Raw genomic sequence first — 18,389 nt, 5'->3', positions numbered from 1 at the left:
CAGAACAAGGGGTGATGTTGACGCATCCTGTTTTTTTAGATGTGCCTTCCCACATGTTTAATTTGTTTTCTGTGATGGATATCTAAGGGAGAATCCATTTTCATTTGACTGGCAGCAAAAGAGCTCAGGATATGCTATCCGTACGGTACTGGTAGGTTTTGAGTTTGTGTTAGCAACTACAGTGACCTTCTCCCTATAGGTCTCCAGGAGGCTGGAAAGTGATGTAAATACCAAAATGGTAAGAAGTCAATCAAAACGCAGGTAGCTCGGCGCGGCCCTGAGCCGCCCGCTGGGCCCGGCGCTTGGCTGTTGCCACGGGAACGCCGCCGGAGCGCGGGCGGGCTGCGGGGCGGCCCCTCTCGCGAGAGCGGCGGCGGGCGGAGCGCGGCGGGGCGGGCGCGGGGTGAGCTCATCCCGGGCTGCGCGGGCGGGGAGCACCGCGCTCAGCCCAGCCCAGCCGAGCAAGCGGAGCGGAGCCGCCGGCAGCCGCCGCAGCAACTTTGTTGGGTGAGTTGCGAGCGGGAGCGCCGAGCCGGGGCGGGCTGCGCGCCGCGCCCCCTTCTTCCTGCCGCGGAGCCGACCGTGGGGAGCCGGCGTGCCGCTGGCCGAAGAGGGTGTGCGGCTGTGAGTGCGGGGGAAGGGTATCGGCCCCCCAGCCCCGGGGCTGCGCGGCCCCCAGCCCGACAGCCGCCGCCCCGGGCTTAACGGAGGCGAGGGCAGCGGGGTGCGGGTGAAAGTGGCCTTCTGAGCTCCCTCCCGCCGCAGCGCCCGGAGCCGGGCGGGGGGCGCCCGCCGTGAGCCCTCCCGGGGCGGTGGGAGCCCGCCGTGCCGGCAGCCCTGGGGCGGGTCGGGCGTGGGTCGCCCCGCAGCGAGCCGTGCCGGGTGCTAGGTTTCGGATTTGTGTCTTTTTTCTCCGCAGGAAAGGCAGCCCCGAGCGGGAGCAGCGCGGCCGGAGGCGGCGGTGAGCGGCGGCGGCCCGGCCCGCTGCGTTCCGCGGCGGCGGCTCCCGCGCTGCGTGTCCGTGCGGAGGCGGCCGCGCCGAGGGCGCCCTGCGGCGGGGGACGCGCTCCCCCGCGGCCCGGAGCGGCACTCGCCGCTCGCCTCCACGGCTCGCTAGATAACTTGTCTCTTGTTCGCCGCTGTAAGTTGCACTTAAGCCCTTTCTTTTCCTTTTTTTTTTTTTTTTTTTTTTTTTTACCCCTTCTTTACTTTTTATAGCCAGCGAGGGTGTAGTCGGACTGGTTTTGTTCCGAGCCGGTGTTGAGACCGCAGCAATGATAACAATTAGGTGATTTGGTGGCAGTGCCGGTGGGGATGTTCTGGATGCTCTGCTGACGAGGTGGGGGTGGAGGAACAAAATGTTTGCGGATGGTTGATTTCTTCACTAGGAGCCTGGAGAAGTGGGAAAACAGGGAATGCCTTAAACTGAATCTTATGGGGAGGAAAGAGGAGGTGAAGAAGCAAGGAAAGGTAGATGAGAAGGCTACCTTCCTAAGCCGAGTTTCTTTGCTCTTCCCCCGTTCTGTATTGCATGAAGTCCTGATGTTAACGTTCTCATGCTGTATTTAAAAATAACTGTGTTATTTGTACTGGGTAGCTGTGATGCAGCTTCAGTTCATTTAATAAGGAGTGCACTCATTCATGTCTGGTAAAGCAGTGATACAAAATGGGAATTGCTCAACTTAATGAAGATCTCCTTGTATAACCTTGGCCACAGCATCTGTATGTTTTAGATTGAGGAGGCACGTTTTAACCCGTGGAATAAAACAGAGGCATTTTTTTGGATAATATACTACTTACCAGATCGTGTTTAGAATTTTTGCCTGCAAAATCGCTTTAAAAAATTTTAGTGGTGCTGCTTTAATGATTCCGTTACTGCATGCTGAATGAATGAGGTGAATCTGTGAGCACGGAGCCCTAGTTAATAATACAATGCAAATTTGTCTTCAGAGTAAAGGTGTTGGATTTCATTCGGTTCCAGATCTTTATGGATGAACCAAGATTGGTGTTCTTTTTAGAAAGCACCCCTTTCATGGTGGAATTTTGATTTCTAGGTTTTTTTTTCTTTTTCTAACTATGGGGATTAAGCACTTGTTTCCTTTAAATTAAGGGATAAACCAGTTTTGTAAATGGGAAAAGAGTTTTTGCTGCAGGTACTAACTGGGTAGCAAGTATCTGTGTCCTCTCAGGTGGAGAGTTTGGTTGTTATTTATTTGGAATGTATTGCTGGGCTAGACTCCATTCCTCTTCAGCTGAAGTGGTGAGAGAGATGTGAATGTATTAAGGTAGAAGTGTGTGGCAATTGTAATCATAGAGAGAGAGATCTCTAACTTGTGTTTCAATGTCAGGGCTTTTATGCCTTAGGCCATCAGATGCTGTACCAATTATTAATGTAGAAACAGTGTGGGAACTTCACAGTAATTTTTTCTTGGTTTTAAAGGAACAACCCCATAGGTTCTATTTAGGTAAAGTTAAAAAGAGAATTTTTATGATTGAATGTTTTGTGTATATACTATGTCTCATTTTGGTGATAGGAAGCTAGGGACAGAAGATTTTTTTTGCCATTTTAAGTGTTTATTTATGGCCAGTTGATTAAAGGATGTGCACTTAGTTGCTCAACATTGCATTAAGAAGGTATTACTGATGCTAATAAAATGCTTAGTTTCATCATTGCTATTTGGGATAGGCATGCTTAGCTCTCAGTTGTGGTTCGTAAAACCTCTTAGATCATGAAGTCAGAAGCAAAATGGGATGTCAGCTCTGACTGTTGTAGGGCTGCAAAAATTTGCTTGATGAAAAAAGCTAGCAGGTGTAGAGGCAGGCACTGACACAGACCTGTGAAAGGGTGGAGCTGCAGCCGTGAGTGAAGACTTGATATAGGGACATGTAATTAATAATCTATTTTTTCTACAATAAAAGGTATTATTGTCATTTCAGTTGGACATCATTGGCTCTACTTGAAGAGGTTGCTCCCCCCCCCCCCATGTTGATCTGAAATGTTATTTTAAGGTTTGGGATTAACTTTTGGATAGCTGTTGTTTTAAAAACCATGTCCAAATGTGGCCTCTTCTCCCTTCTGCAGTTTTCAAGGAGTTCTTTTTTCTTTCATCATGCTTATAAGCATTCTTCTGGCACTTTGGGAGCATTTTGTTCTTGTGTAGCTCTTACTGTCTTCTCAGTTTTGTAAATCTGTCTCAAATATATCCTTTAAAATGTCTATTTCAGATCTATTAGTTTTGCTACAATTTTTTATTTCTAAGATAGGAGAACAAAACTTAAGAACATAAAATATTCCAGCTGGTTATTTTGAATTTCAGTAAGGTCATGAGGATAATTTTAGAAATACATTGGGAAAGTGTGAGGTAGGCTAGTAAGAGAAAGGGTTGAGGCCCAGTTGAATTTCTTTTCTGTTCCTCTGTTTTGTCCTATAGCATGTCTATTGTAGAGAAGAAAAAAGAACAGTTTTCTCCATATCAGTAGTTTAATCCCTTCAGCAAGGGGATTGCTACAAGCTATTGAGTTCTTACTGCTACTGGTTAGAAATCCTGGATGCCCTACTGGGGTAGAGAAGCAGAGCTTCTGCCTTCATCAAAATTTCAGTCACACAAGTTGATTTCCCTAATGCTGACATTTTCAGAAGTTGAAATTTATTCTCATTGACCCTAAGTGTTGGCTATTTGGCAAACATGTTGTTTCCTTGGCTTCAGGCAGATTCCTTTTATTTCTCACCAGCTCTTTAATTTAAATATTTTAAAACTCAATAAGGCATGATTTAATTATCTTAATTTTTTTAATATCTGTGCTCTGTTTACTTCTTTATCTGTATTGTAGGTTTTATTTTATTCATTTATTCTGAAAGCTGTTTGTTTAACTTGTTAATAAGTTATGACACGAATACAGCAATAGTAAGTGCAGTTATTTCTTTTATCAGTGTAAATACACAATTAAGAACTGCTAGGTGAGGATTTTGTTGATCTGGCATGTAAAATTAATCATATGTTCAGTATCTTTCTGTGAGTGAAAAAAAGTGTTATATTGTTCTGTATTTTATGTTTCCAGGGAGATTTGACTTCAGGGACTTTGATTTAAAGTATATCTCTAAATTGCAGCAGCTTTTAAATAGTCTAAGCTTTATATTTCACAGAGTGCAGTGAAATGTTTGAATGAGGACTCTCAAGCTGGAGGTTTATAAAGTGGGATTTGATGGCTCTATGTGACTTGAGATATTCTCTAATGAATGGCAATCAATGTTTTTTGGGGGTGCAGCCTTGCCAGCAATGATGAACTGAAGGCTCGATTGTAAACCTGCAGATTATGGCCATTGGTGAGGGTGAATGACAATAATTTTGTGGCTTTGACTAATTTTGATTTTTAATTCTTATGCAGCTGGCAACACAGTCTGTAGCAGTTTTGGTGTTAGCTTTGATAGTAGTTTTGCACTCTGGCCTTTGGGAAGCCCGTTAGGAGTTGCAGAGACTAGAACTGTTTGGTTTTTTCCACTGTGTTTTTGAATATGAATCAGCAGATAAAATGGTTTTAGATGTCTGTTTTTGCATATGTAAAGCTAAATTATGTCATCGTCTCAGTCTCTTTAATATTGCATTCTGTGGCACCAGTTTACTGGGTGAGTTACTTGATTTAGTTCTGCCACATGTCTTTTATGTTAAATGTTAAGTGAGGCTAAGTATTCACAAGTCTTTGTTTTCTTTATGGAAGCATGTTTTAAAGAGCATTTCTTTTGAATGCAGAGACAGAACACTTTTCATAATCTTGATAACTTCTGAATTGTATGATTGCTAACCAAGTATTTGTCATGGTTCTTTCAAGAGTCTGAGTTTGTAAGTAGAGTGGAGTTCTGCAAAGCTGTGTCTTTGTACTACTTGAGCTCATGCTGGATGCTGCAGTGCAGTAGTCATAGCTCTTGTTCCCTGCAGAGTGGATGGATGTCTCTTTTTAAGAGAGATCAAGTTCCTGAAAAATGCATGGTTGAGTAGAACAACTTTTCTGAATGTGTATAATAGAGAAGGAAGAGTTGTTACTGGGACTAGTGGTTCATGCCTAGGCCTGAGAGGCACTTAGAATTTTTTATGTTTTTTTTGATGTTTTAATACTTTTACTTTTGGTCTTAGGCTCTGTAGAATGGGAAGAATGCTTTCTTCAGATGGATTGTAGTGATTAGTGGAGTGATTTTTGACGACCAAGTTTTATTTTACAAGTTTTCAAAAGTTAAGAAGCTACTGGCATGTGTCATATAGTTGGTTTAAAGTTGGATTGTTCTTCATTAATCCATATGGCTTACCTTCAGTGCTCAGATGGCTTTTGGGGGTTTTAAAATTTTGTGTTGTTTATTTACTTTTTGAGGTAACAGGAATTGTACCTCAAAATACTCACATAAACCTCGGAGAGACTGGTTGTTATTTTATTACTGCGGCTGTGAGATATGTGTTGACTTTGAACTTGTGCTTTAACATGGACTTTTAATTTAGTGAAAGCTTCTTCAGTTAACCCTAAAATATATCCTATTTTTCCTAATTGGTGATGTTATAGTGAATTAAAAACCCTCAACTGGCCGTCATCAGGAAACAAGTTCTTCCAGGCTGCTAGGAGGTATGGGTCAGAAGTTGAGCATAACTTCAAGAAAAGTTGTGTGTTGGGTCTGCCTGTTGGTGAGACTTAGTTATGTTTAATGTACTTGGCTGGATTGTTTTGTGGATTTTAAGGTTTACTTTTCTGGGTGGGGGAAATTGCCAAGCTTCTTCCTCTGCTCTGTAGCCTGCCTTGCTGCCTGTCTGTGTGCAGTGGATGGTGGGGTTCCAGGTGGTGCCAAGAGCTCCTTGTGTAGCATGGCTCTGTTCTCGGAGTTTCTCGAGTCCTGATGCGTTTTACAGCACCATCAGCTAAGTAAATTGTCTTTTGACTTTTGAATAAATAATGACAGGCTTATTGTATGCTGATGTGATGAGAAATAGGATTAATACAGAACTTTTTGTAAGAGTGGCAGATAATATCTGTAAAATGACTGCTGTGGTGGCAGAACTTTCCGTATGCCGGTTGTTCACGTCAGCAGCTTTGATAGATCTCTCGGGTTTTCTTGTTGGTGGTCATACAGACAGCTCTCTAGAGACTCACAGACACTTTTAAGACATGCCTTTGTATATTTGACCAAAGGTTGCTGTTGTGGTTTAACCCCAGCCAGCAACAGAGCACCACAGCTTAGCCCCAAGAACATTTTTACATTGTTCTTGGAACTTTTTCAAATGATTGCAATTTTATTTTTGTGTTGTTTTTATTGGAAGCTACTGGTCTTACTTGTTCACTCAAAATGCATTCACAGTGTCATTGGAAGTATTTGGTGCAGATCTGTGACGATTGTTGTTTATGTGAGAGGCTATTTCCTGGTATTTAACTTTTTTCCTTTCTTTTTGTTTCAAACAGTACTTCCATTTGATTTCAAAATTGCTGTTTATATGCATGGTTTTGTCACTTGGTCTTACTATAGCAAATAATTTGGCAGCGTAGACATGGGTCTCTGGCTGAAGGTGGGGGCATCAAGTCTCCCAGATCAAAATTTTTTGTATTTGAGTAATTTTACTTCAGACAGAACTTAGTTTGGCCTCCTAAATTGGATGTTCACAACACAGATGTGGTTTGTTGGCTTGAACCTCTGGCCATTAAGTGTTGGGCCACATTTGGTGAACTTCTGGACAGGGATTTTTAGCTTAGTTTTCTCCAGGAGAATTCCAGTTTATACACACCAGAAAAACCTATAGAAATTAACATAAATCATTCTGAGGGTGACAAAGCATTTAACAGACCACCCCGGAGTGATTGGTGAATGTTCATCACTGGAGACTTTAAAGCTTGACAGGACAAAGCCCTGAGCCACTGGGAGCGCTGTGGCAGCCAGCCCTGCTCCAGCAGGAGCTTGGACTCCTGGGTTGAGCCTCTGTGGGCTCTGCAGGCTGCTAGCTGGTGATAGCTGGAGGGCTCCTCAGAGGGCACTGCTCTTGGAAATGCTATTGTAGGTACAGGTTAAACAACTTCAAAAAAGGAAAACCATCCTTATAGCAAGCTTTTTTTTAAACTAATATGAAACACTTTTCCTTTGGTGTCCAGCCTATTTTGTGTCTCTTGCAGGGGTAGCAGCACCACCGCTGGTGGCTCTCAGGTTGCAAACCTGCAACAAGAAACCGTTTCCTTTATCTCTGGACATGCAGGGGGGGCAGTGGGTTGTGTGTTTACTTATGTATTTATTTTCCCTCAAGAGACTCATGTAAGCAAAAACATACACCTCTTGAACGTTTGCCTTTTGGCAGGGCCACAGCACAAATTTGCTCTTGCTGAAGAAACTGTGGCAAAGATCAGACTTTATTTTTTTCTTTTTTGCATTTCTGAAGTGTAACATAACTTTGTCTGCATGTTTAAAAATTAAAGAAGACAATGGGTGATGAAACTCACACTGCAGGCTTAAGTGTGTTAGTGCTACATAAAAGTCATTACAGTTCTTATCTCTGAACTGTTTAAAGATCTCTTTCGTTTTTGTGGACAAGGCTTCTCTCCTCACTTTTGGAATTACCAATCATAGGTTTTTTTTAATTTTTAAAAGCTAAAATGTTTGATACTATTTTTGGAATATTTTTCTATGTGCCAAATAGACAATACTAAACCTAAACAAATAAATCCTAGAGGGCCTTCCCTCCTTCTGCTGGATGCAGTTGAGATTTCTAGAAGTTTTTTCTTTTCAAGTTGGAAGGGCTGAAATAGGATTTTATGCTTTCAGTCCATGCAGAAGAACTGCATAATTGTGCAGAAGAAAGTTATGGTTTAGCATTTTAATGCCTTGAAAATAAACATATCTCCATGAATGACATGGTACTGGCACTGATTATCTACTTTCCAAATGTATTTAACAGCTTGTTGTATGAATCAGAATAAAATAGTTCAATAGACTGCACTGTATTGATTATACAGCAGCTGGAGGAAAGAGCGAAACATGATGCTTTCCCACAGCTTTTGTGAAAGAAAACATTTAGAAGTGAGGAAAAAAGGAGATACTTATGTAAAAGCTATTAACATAGTTTATCCTTTCCTTGGATGTTTTTTTTCCTTGACTCTTCCCCTTCTTTTGCCTTTCTTTTGCAGTCTTTGAAGAAGGAAGTATTGACAGAAAGTCAGTTCTAGTTTTGTTTAATCCCCCTCCCCCACCCTGACTTCTGCATTGTCTTGCAGGGTAGTCATTGACTAGTACTTGACACAGCTCTGGGAATTTCCAAATCTAGTACTGTTTATTGCATTGCCATACAGAGATGGTAGGAGAATCTTTGCTAGGATGCCTCTGTTAATATACACAAAAGGAAAATGCTAATATCATCTTAAAACATGCCATCCATTTCAAATTGAGAAGGCTTTTTTAAAAAAAAAATTAGGTTCTGCGGGTTTTTAGGGCTTGCCTGTACAGTGCATGAGTGTTTGTAGTAGTCTGGAGAAGCACCTGCCACAGACACTTCCACTCTGCTATTTGAACTGTGGGGTATGCACTGCGGAATAATTTGAGAGCTTTAAGTTAATTCTTGCCTTATTATACAATTGCCTCCCTATCCAGGTAAAGCCAGAAGATCTGCAGAACTTCACAGGGGTTTTTATCATGTGCTAAAATCATCAGGACTTTATTTGGGTTCTGTACTATTGTACTTCTGTTTTCAGCTGGAAATTTTTTAAGGTTAATTAATGTGCTAGATAGCATTTGAGAACAGGGAAATATTATTCTGTGTCCAAACAACAGTATTGGAATTGGGTGTGAACATGCAACAGTGTACTGTGTATTCTAGATTTAATCACTTGTATATGTAGTGTTGATGCAGTAAAGACTTTCAAATTTGTTGGTAATTTAAAGTACATCTCCTGTAAAACAAAGGTGTGATAATAAGCAGTAATTAAATGTTGCGAAGGGTGCTCATCCTGGTTATTTTAACAGAAGTTAGTCATTATCTACTGATTGTTGACATCATTAAATATAATTTTTTAGCATATAAGTTGGTACTTTACATACCTGAGCAACTCAATTGAGGTTTTTCATTCTTGCATAGTTGAAGTATCTTTTTGTTTGTGCATGTTAAGTGTAATGACTTGCCTCAAACTGCCAACAACTTCATGCCTGCCAAGGGCAAGAGGGCACATATTGTGAATGTCCTTTTTAACTGAAGTATATAATGCATCAGTTCTGAAAATAGGGGCAGGGGGAAGCAGTCATTTTAATTCATTTAATTGCAGCTGTGTAGAGCTGGCTACAGGCAAGATAATTATAGGCAAGGTAAACACTGCCTCTTGCAGAAACACAGAGAGCCCAGAGATAGAAAATTTCTGAAGTGCTGGGTGAGGGAAGAGAGCTTAACTGTTCCTTATTTTTGTAAACCTGCACTTCACTTAAAAAAACTCACAAAGGAATTGATAGTAGTCATCAAATATTCCCAAGTATGGTGCAGTCTTTAGGTGACAGGTGTCTTTATGTTCTTGAAGTGGGGCTATAAGTAACTTAGGGCTAAATAGACAGACCTCACAAACTGTTACAAGTACAAAAATTCAGGAGCAGTTGAAGGAATTCTTAGATAAAATCCTCATTTAATCTTTCAGTTATGAGCAATAGGAAAAAGTAATTAGAAGTAACAAGGGTCAAACTTGAAGAAGTAATTGGTGAAACAGAGATCTAGTGGACAAATTTAAATCAAGTAATGCTTTGATCACTTAGTTGTTTGGAACATATTGGAAGGTAGTGTTGTGAACAGCTGGAGAGGATAAAAGCAATCCAGAAATATTCAGAGTTAGCATGGCTAGTGCTTTTTGGTAGAGAATAGTACTGAAAAAGCAATTTTTAGACTTGTGTTTAAATACCCTAGCTAAAACTGTATGAGCAAGTGAATTATATAATCTGTTTCTGCCTCTCCCTTCTCTCCCTCTCTTCCCTAAGTGTTACAATTTACAAAAGAAGGATCCAGAGATGTCTCATTTTCTAGCTTTAAAAGTGAGAGAAGAGTTGAAAATCCATTTGAAGGGAGATGGGAGAAGAATCAGCACAACTATAGAAATGAAGCTAAATGCTTGAAATTCTGACTAGTTTCTTAAGTTTGGATCCTGCTTTCTTCCAGAATGCTTAGCTTTTTTTTTCCCAGGTATTGTCAGAAAACAGAACTAAATGAATGAATGCTTTTTTGAAACTTAGCTACAAATTAGAACTTTATTCCTTGTAACAGAGAAGTTACATGAGGATTGTATAAACATTGTACCTGCTTGTATGGTTTTTCATGTTCACATTTTTACATGGGGAAACAAGAGGACTTGTGAAACAGTGTTCTCTATTTCAGTGGCATTTTACGGGTTCCAATAAAAACTCGGCTCTGCAGCAGTATGTGGCTGTTATGTGCTTGCAAGTAAAGTAATTTTATGTTAGTGTTTAATAGTACTTTTGAAAATGAAGTAATGGTATATGTAGTATAATGCAAAATACCCCTAAATAGTGGTTGGTTTCTGCAGTACAATCTTTTCCTCTTGTTGATGAAGGAGGTACAAAAACCTCTTTGTGTCAGATGTTCAAAGCTATTTTGCCAGGTTGAAAAATTCTTCTGAAGGTGATGGATTTTTTTTATTTTGAATCTAGTGTTAGGACTGAGTGACTGTTCTGTTGGCTTAAAAACATTAACAGCAGTGGCTATCTTGTTTGCTGTAACCTCTCTTTGTTATCACCTTAGTACTTAGCTGAGATGCCAAAGCTCTTGAAATACATTGCAGCTTCAAGCAGGTTTGGCTCTTGAATACTGGCACCGTGGGTTGCAAGTCGGTGTTTTATTATCCCCGTGCTCAAAATTTTGAACCAGAGACTTAGGATACTATTGAAGTGCCACTGCTGTTCAGTTTATAACGATGTTAATTAGCGCTGAACGTCATTAAGATGAACATATGCAGTGTTAATGAAACTACTTGTGAAATTGAGCTATTGTCATTATCTCAGTGGATGGCTGTACCGAAAAGTTGCTTGATTGCCCCACGAGAAAGATAATTGAGAAGGGCTTACAGCCTGTAGCTGTCCTTTGGGAATGGATCACCTGGTCTCAGTCACCTCTTCTGAGACACTGGATGGTCAGAGACTTGGCTGCAAGGGGAAGGACTGTTTTAATAACAACAAACAGCTTTGAGCATACTCTCTTCTCAGGGCCTTAGCTTGTCTTGTGAACACAGAGACTTGTCCTGTCTCATGATTACGTGTGAGGAGCAGATTGTTGCTTCTGGTAAGGTTAATATCATCTGACCTGCTCCTTTTTTGCATCTAGGAAAGAAGGTATTTGTGTGGGGAAGGATCTGTAAGTGGTTTCTACTAGTGGCAAGAAAATTACTTTTGGGATGAAGTTTGATTTCCTTATATCTCATTCCTCCTTCTCACTTAGTTTTAAACTATTCTACCTGTCTTGATTTAAAAAAAAAATGAAAATGAATCAAATAGGATAATTAAAATATTAACATTAGGTAAGTGTTTTGTACTTGTGTCTGTACTTTCATGGACTGGAAAGGGCCAAAGCCCTAATTGGACATCTTAGGCAAAATACAGAATCATCTAGATAACTAATGTGGTGCAGCATAGTTGCATGATAGTTGTGCTGCTCTGCATTGCATGCACTCTATTTATTTATGGGTACTAATGAGATTGTATTTTGATGTGACATTACGGTAATTGTATTCATTCATTAGTTTACCTCATTGACTTTGTGAAGTAAGGAAATTCAGGTGCCCTTGAGAAAGTTGTTTTAACACACACATGAGAAATCTGTAGTAGTGTTCAGAGCAGAAGCTGCCTTGGGCTTTAGATTTCATCCTACTATGGACAAATTTATTTATAATTAGCTGTAAAGCTGTGCTGGAGACTCTTGAGCTAGCTCAGAGGAAGGCAGGGACTACATCTGCACTTGTCTGCAGCCTGCTTTTTTGCTCCCAAGAGTGGCTCTGCTCAGCTCAGACTCCTGCTGTTTACTGCAAGCAGTCCCTGGCCTCATGGGATCTCATGTACATCAGTGGCCCCTTAGGAAGCTTGAACAAAACCATGGCAGTTACGGATTAGTGCTCAGACCTGTGCCCTGGACTTATTTTATTTATTATTATAGCTTTAGCTCTCAGTGCCTACATGGCACAGTGTAACGCTCTGCTGAGTTTGTGGTTGCATGTGTATAGCATGTAACAGCAGTGGCACAGCACTGCATGTGAGCTAACCAGCCTTCCTCTTCAAGCTTAGGGACAGTGTTGGGCTAACGTGGCTGTCACCTTTCTGGTTCTGGCATAAGTCCAGCAGTTTTAGCTCAAAGGTCAGAAGATCAATGGTACCAGCATAGTACCCGGCATGCTACAAATTAGAGTAATGCTGGAATAGATTGTCTTGGATTTTAATTGCCTGCCTGCCTCTCTGTTTTAGGTAGCTCTTGTGCATCTTGACTTGTAGCAGTACAGAATGAGAAGGTCTATAAAACTGGAAAAGGAATCAAACAGAATGCATGAAAATGCATATAAATTGTCAAATCTAAGGCCATTAAAATGTATTTTAAAGTATTCCTTTAAATCTGGATTAATATCTGGTGTAGGCTCTCGAGACATCTTCAGAAAGAATTGTGTTCAAAAGTTACATGTGAAGTACTGCCTGGCTGTACTTCAGAGAATGTCTTTGCTGACACTGCACCCTGTGAGAGTCAGCCAACATGCCTCGCATTGTCGCTTGGAGCTTTTCCATTTTAGTCTTTGTCTGGTTCTAACAAATGCATGGATAGTGTTCTTTAGCTCAGCGCTAGCTTGGGTCTCTGTGCTGCATGGCAGTCACTGCTGAGATTGCAGTTGCTGTATCCCACATTTCCAATAACAGCTTTGAGGCAAGGTTGCTCTCAAAGTTTTTGGTTTAGTATGGAAGCCAGCTGGGGTGGTTATGCTCTGTGTGTTCCTTCCAGTTTGCTTTTTTTCCTTAACACTTCTCTCTCCTCCCCTACTTCATAAATATTTTGAATTTGCTGGGTTTTGGTTTAGCCCCTTAGATGTCTAAAAGTGTCCGACAGGTCTTTGTAAAAGCAAACTAATGAGTGGGTGAGATTGAGTCCCAGCAGTGGTGAGAGCTGTAGCACACACAAGGATGTTGTAAGCTGCCAGAGAAGCTGTGTGATGAATACAATTTCATGGGAGGAACTTCAGCTGGAGTGTATGTAGTTTTATATATCAAGTCTGAGAGAGATTTGAAGGTACCAAGACCTTGTTAGTTCATGTAATTGCTTGTTCTGTATAGATTTCTGTCAAGTCTTCCTTCTGGAAAATGCACAGAAAGTAAAATATAGTGGGTGCCTGTAGTGGTATTTGTGTTTAGGTTGCTCAGTATTTTCTGTAGTTAAATGTCTTGTGAGATCTTTTTCTTTCTTCCCCCCCAGTATGGTTAGCGCTACTGCTGTGTGAGCAGCTTTTGTGGTGCTTTTGGTAGAGGAAATCACTTTGTATCAGGGAAATGCGTTCTTCCCCCTGGAGTATCTTGAAATACCACTCCCCCCCCACCCCCCCAAGTGTTAGTGTTGAAAATTGAAATACTGGTTACCAGAAACTTTTTCATACTACCTTTCCTCAAGAAGAATATTTTCATTGTGCTACCGAGATGTATGAGTGTTTTAAGGCTCACCCCGCAAAATTCTGTGAACATCAGAGGAGGAGGAACACAAACGGGATCCTGCCCTCCCACTGTCCTCCCAGTTCATTCTCATCAGACACTTTTGGCTTCCTTCTCACTGCCTGTGCTTATTGGCAAGTGCGTTGTAAGGCTTGGTTGAATAGAGCTGATGTAATGAGTGTGAAAGAAGGTTTTGTTCTTGCTTTTGCTTGTCTGACCAAAACTTCAGTATTTTTTTCCTTCAATTTTTTTGGTAATCTTTGTAATGTTTGAGAAGTTAAACAGGTTCAGTTTGTACCTCGACAGGAGATGCAGAGGCTAATTGTTTTGGGTCTCACTGGACAAGTGGTATGAGACAGCATCCAAAAAGGGCACCCTGACTTTGAGAGATTGACTCTTCTGCACTTGTAATGCTTTTGATTGTTGGGCAGTAAGGCTGCAGGTAAAGCAGAATTTTTAATGACTTAGTTTTCAACTCGAGATTGACTAGAAGATAGATTGCAATGTGAGGTTCCTCCTGTTGTACAGATGCAAAACTAAGTGCTTATATCCATCTCGGAAGGCAAGATCTTTGAATAAGCTGCGTACTGACTTTGGTTGCCTGGGACGGTGGCACCCTGTGGAGCAGTAACAGGGCCAGACTCCTCTTGCTGCCTCTCATAGCCCAGCAGCTGCCCTATGATGTGCAGTCTGGGCGCAGTGAGCTCTTGCTTCCCTTCCATTCTGTTGCTCCTGAGATTAGAGATCTTTGATCCTTCTTTCCTTTAAGAGTTGAGGAGAATACTTGTTTCTTCACCTTCACTGACTATTTGCATGGCCTAATACTGGATGACAGTGATTCACAGATCTTCTAGGGTAACTTCTTTTGGGGCTGCCATAACAGTTTTGCAGTTTAGGTCACAGTATCTGTCAGCCTGACCCTCTTTTAGCCATTCAGCATCAATCAGCACTGGGCTGAAGAAGTGCTGCACCACACAATGCATTTAAGTTTCTTAGTAGGAGGAGAAAAGAGCAGTAGCACAGAAAGCCCTGTAAGTTGCTGTGAAGAGTATGTAATAATATATATCCAAACTTAAGGTTACAAAGTTAGAACACTAGTTCAGTGATGCTGTAAGCAGGACTTTGGGACTCCCAGTACTGGGTCAGAAGTACAGTGGTCATATGTGAAGTGTCAATCTCATAAATTATTCTGTTGGCTATAATTAAATCAAAATCAAAATACTTACCAGGTAGCAGCATGACTTATTTGCATTACACATTAATTATTTAGACCACTATGATTTTATAGTGAATTAGATATAATGCACTTTCCTACCACTGATACCAGTTTGGTATTGTGTTCTGCCACACTTGATAGAATTTGAGCGTGTGCCTGAATCTCACTTGGATCAAATTGATCATGTTTGGTGATGTGATAGTGCAGAGATTTGCTGTAAATGCTTGTGAAACCAGTATTTCATCTCCTGTAACTTCCTGATGAGTCTATCTCTACAAATATTTGAGAAAGTGTACTTTTCAACTTTTTTTGTACCTAACAAATAACTGATTTTATTCAATGTTTGAATGGTTATAGATGGGTTGGTCTTTGCATGCATTGTGCAACCACTGTTGTCTAAAGTTATGAATGGATGCTTTCAGACATGGTAAACTGATCATCATTGTATTTGTCTTTTTGTTCATCATCCATTCTCAGTGTTATGCCAAACCCAAAGCCTATTTCTAATTTTGTAAAAGGGAAGAAGTAATTCAGTCTTAGTGAAGCAGATTCTTTCTTGAATTCTCTTTAATCTTTTTGATAGATATGAAACCACAAGTCTTTTTATCTGGAGAATGCTAAAGAAAAGAAGGGGCTATTAGAGGAGAAGATTTTAATGGGATCATAAATGTTCTCTTTGGATCTGTCTTATTAGACATTGCTTGGAAATTTAATCTCCTTCTGAAGACATTTACATGTTCCAAGTTTTTGGTATTTGACCTGATTCTATTACGAGCTGCTATTTTTGTTTCAAGACATGAATTGTGCTCTTTTAAAGTCTTTTGACCTTTCTCTTGCAAAAGGGAAAAACATACTCTTCTAGGCTTGTGACTAAGTGTATTTTTAAAAACTAAAAAAAATTCACATAGGATCTGGGGTCAATTTTCTACAGAATAGGAGATGCTGAGGTTCATAAGTAGTGTCATGGGTGCTACAGAATATGTCTGAATCTATGGTGTCCAGAAGTGCAGGATGAAGAGATTCAACTACGACAATGTTGGGAGGTTTTTGACAAAATATTTGTTAAGGGCATGGGTTAAGGTGATTTATTTTTATTTTGAACTATGGCAGATTTATAGAAATTCTAATTATTTTACTAGAGATTCCATTTAAATGTTCTTATTTTTAAATTCCTCCCCACCCCCCCCAATAGTGGCATTTATCAATAATCTTTAGAAAGAGGAAGGGATATTTCTATTTTTTTCAGTGTTTCATGTGCCACAAAACAGAATTACCTTCTGTTTACACCTCTTGCAATGGAGGAGTCTTTCCTTGCCCTGATTATTGAATTTCAGTAACTTACGGTACCATCATGTCTAGAGGCATCAAACAAAAGAGGTAAAACACCATGCAAGTGCAGCTCAGATTGTGGAGACGGATGTTTCTGTAGAGACCCTCCTGTTTTTATGGAGGCTAACTTTCACTGACTCTGCAGATGCAGATACTTTAATGGCTGTGTATTCTTAGTGGGCAGGGATCTCTGGAGCTCCTCTCGTTCAACTCTGCTGCTCAAAGCAGGGTCAGCTGAAGCTGTTGCTGGGATTGTTGTCTGGTTAAATTTTGAACATGTCTGAGGAGAAGAACGCCATAGTTGCTGTGCGACTTGTTTTAGTGTTCAGTTGCCCCTAGAGTAAACTTTTTTGATGTTTACAGGATATTTCTGATCAACATGTTGCAGTGCCTGTCAGGAGTCAAGGGAAAAGATTTTCCTGGATACTATTCAGAATTTGTTTCATTGTTTGATTTCTGCTCTTTGTCTGTGAGCTACATAGAAACCGTAAGCTAGAGCTGCTCACTGGGCCTCTGTTAGGTGAGGAACAACGTGAGAAATTCAGTTTGTTCAGATACAACTCCTACCTGATATGTTAGGCTTTCTGAAAAGCTTTCAAAGGACATTATCTGTGTAATTGCTGTTTTGCTGGCTTGTAGAAGCAGGTGACATAGTTCTTGTGCAGGTATGCACAGAATTCTCCAGTCCTTCTGTGGAAGGCTGACACATGATTCAGATGTGAAACTTGCAGTTAAAGGGTTAATTGTGATGAATACCTGTAAGTCAGCCTGCTAGAGGTCTGTTTTTATATGTTCTAGGAATGCAGCATCTTTTTTTGTATGAAGATGGGGAAAAAGGCATAGAAGACAATTTAGTGCTTCATTTCTGTACCTCCAGAAGAGCTTGGTATCATAGTCTGAACTACACTTCAGGGAAACTGCTATTTTGCATGTCTTGTACGTTTCTTTATTTGCCACACTTGTAGTGGTTGCTAAAAGCACAGCTTGGAATTACAGCAAAATTTACAACTTAGTTTTAGGTGATGGTTGTTTTGTATCAAATATGATGCTGTGCACGTGGTTTTGGAAACCTCACTTCCACGCGAACCTATTATTTTGTACATGTTTCTCCCTGTTGTACTGTAGTAAGTCATTAATTTGAGTAATTGGAAAGCAGCCTCAAAAATTTGGATGAAAACTTTCTTGGATATTCTCAGATTTGTAGACTTATTTAGGCTGAAAGGAACCTCTGGAGGTAATCTACTGCAACCAGCACCACTGAAAGTTTGAACAGCATAAATTTTGGTGTACAGTGATAGTGACTTTAGCTTAGTCTTTGCTGTAATCTCTATGTAGGTGGAGAAAACAAGATCATCCCCCAAGTCTTCTCCAGAGTAACAAGCACAGGTATCTCAGTCCTTGTTCCTCATGTACTTCAGCCTCCAAACTGCTTGGTGGTCTCTGCTGAGCTTTCTTTAGTCCATTTTTGTTACACTGGGGAGGCTAAAACTACATGTGCTCATTTAGCTGAGATCTCACTGGTGCTGAGCAAAAGTCCGTGTCACTTACTAGGTTTAGACAGAGCACCAGCAAGCACTCTGAGGCAGATATTTTTAACTTGCTCTTAATCTAGAGCTTAAGATTGTGCATTTTCAGAAATGTCTATTTTTATGCTTAGATGCATGAGGAACCTTAAATTGAATAATTTTTTTACTGTATTACTGTTTTCAGAAAGAGTTATTTGCATTGTTTAGCTTGAAATAGACTTTCTAATTCGTTAGCCAACTTGTTTCATGCAGCTGCAGATTTAATCAATATATTTCTCTGCTTTTTGAAGGTTTTACCTGTCTAAAATGAGCTGGTAGTTGCACATCATTTGTGCATTTTGCCTTGTGTGGCATGTTAGATTGCATTTCTTCAAGCTAGGCATCAAGCAAACTGTGGTGGTTGTCTGAGTGAAAAAGTAGTTTTCTGCCTTCTGTATTCTTGGTGTCAGCTTCCAGTTTATAAATTACTGTTTGTGTGATCTGCATGCAGGGATGCCCTTTGCATCATGTTTTAATGTGTCAAAGTCAGTAAAAGTCACGCCAGAATAAATGCTTGTGGGAGAAAAATGAAAGTGGGCATTCTCAGAAACACTGAGTAGGGAAATGAAGTAGTGGCAGGGAACAGAGAAAAGACAGTAAAGATATT

At 40.6% G+C, this 18,389-nt stretch overlaps 1 protein-coding gene across 6 annotated transcripts in view; it reads left to right on the top strand.

Moving 5' to 3' along the window:
- The first annotated feature begins 419 nt into the window (after positions 1–419).
- The window catches only part of SIPA1L1 (signal induced proliferation associated 1 like 1), a 208,819-nt gene continuing 190,849 nt past the window's right edge, over positions 420–18,389 (top strand). For 5 of the 6 annotated variants that reach the window (XM_069017525.1, XM_069017526.1, XM_069017528.1 and 2 more), the window contains exons 1-2: positions 420–507; positions 920–1,141. The gene's annotated coding sequence lies outside the window, so the exon portion shown is untranslated. The remainder of the gene's footprint in view (positions 508–919; positions 1,142–18,389) is intronic. The other variant, XM_069017527.1, reaches the window with a different exon arrangement.

This window comes from Aphelocoma coerulescens, chromosome 5 (genome assembly GCF_041296385.1).
Source record: "Aphelocoma coerulescens isolate FSJ_1873_10779 chromosome 5, UR_Acoe_1.0, whole genome shotgun sequence".
NCBI classification, from domain to species: Eukaryota; Metazoa; Chordata; class Aves; order Passeriformes; family Corvidae; genus Aphelocoma; species Aphelocoma coerulescens.
The sequence above is the reverse complement of the archived record's forward strand: the minus strand, read 5'-3'. Positions and strand labels throughout refer to the sequence as shown.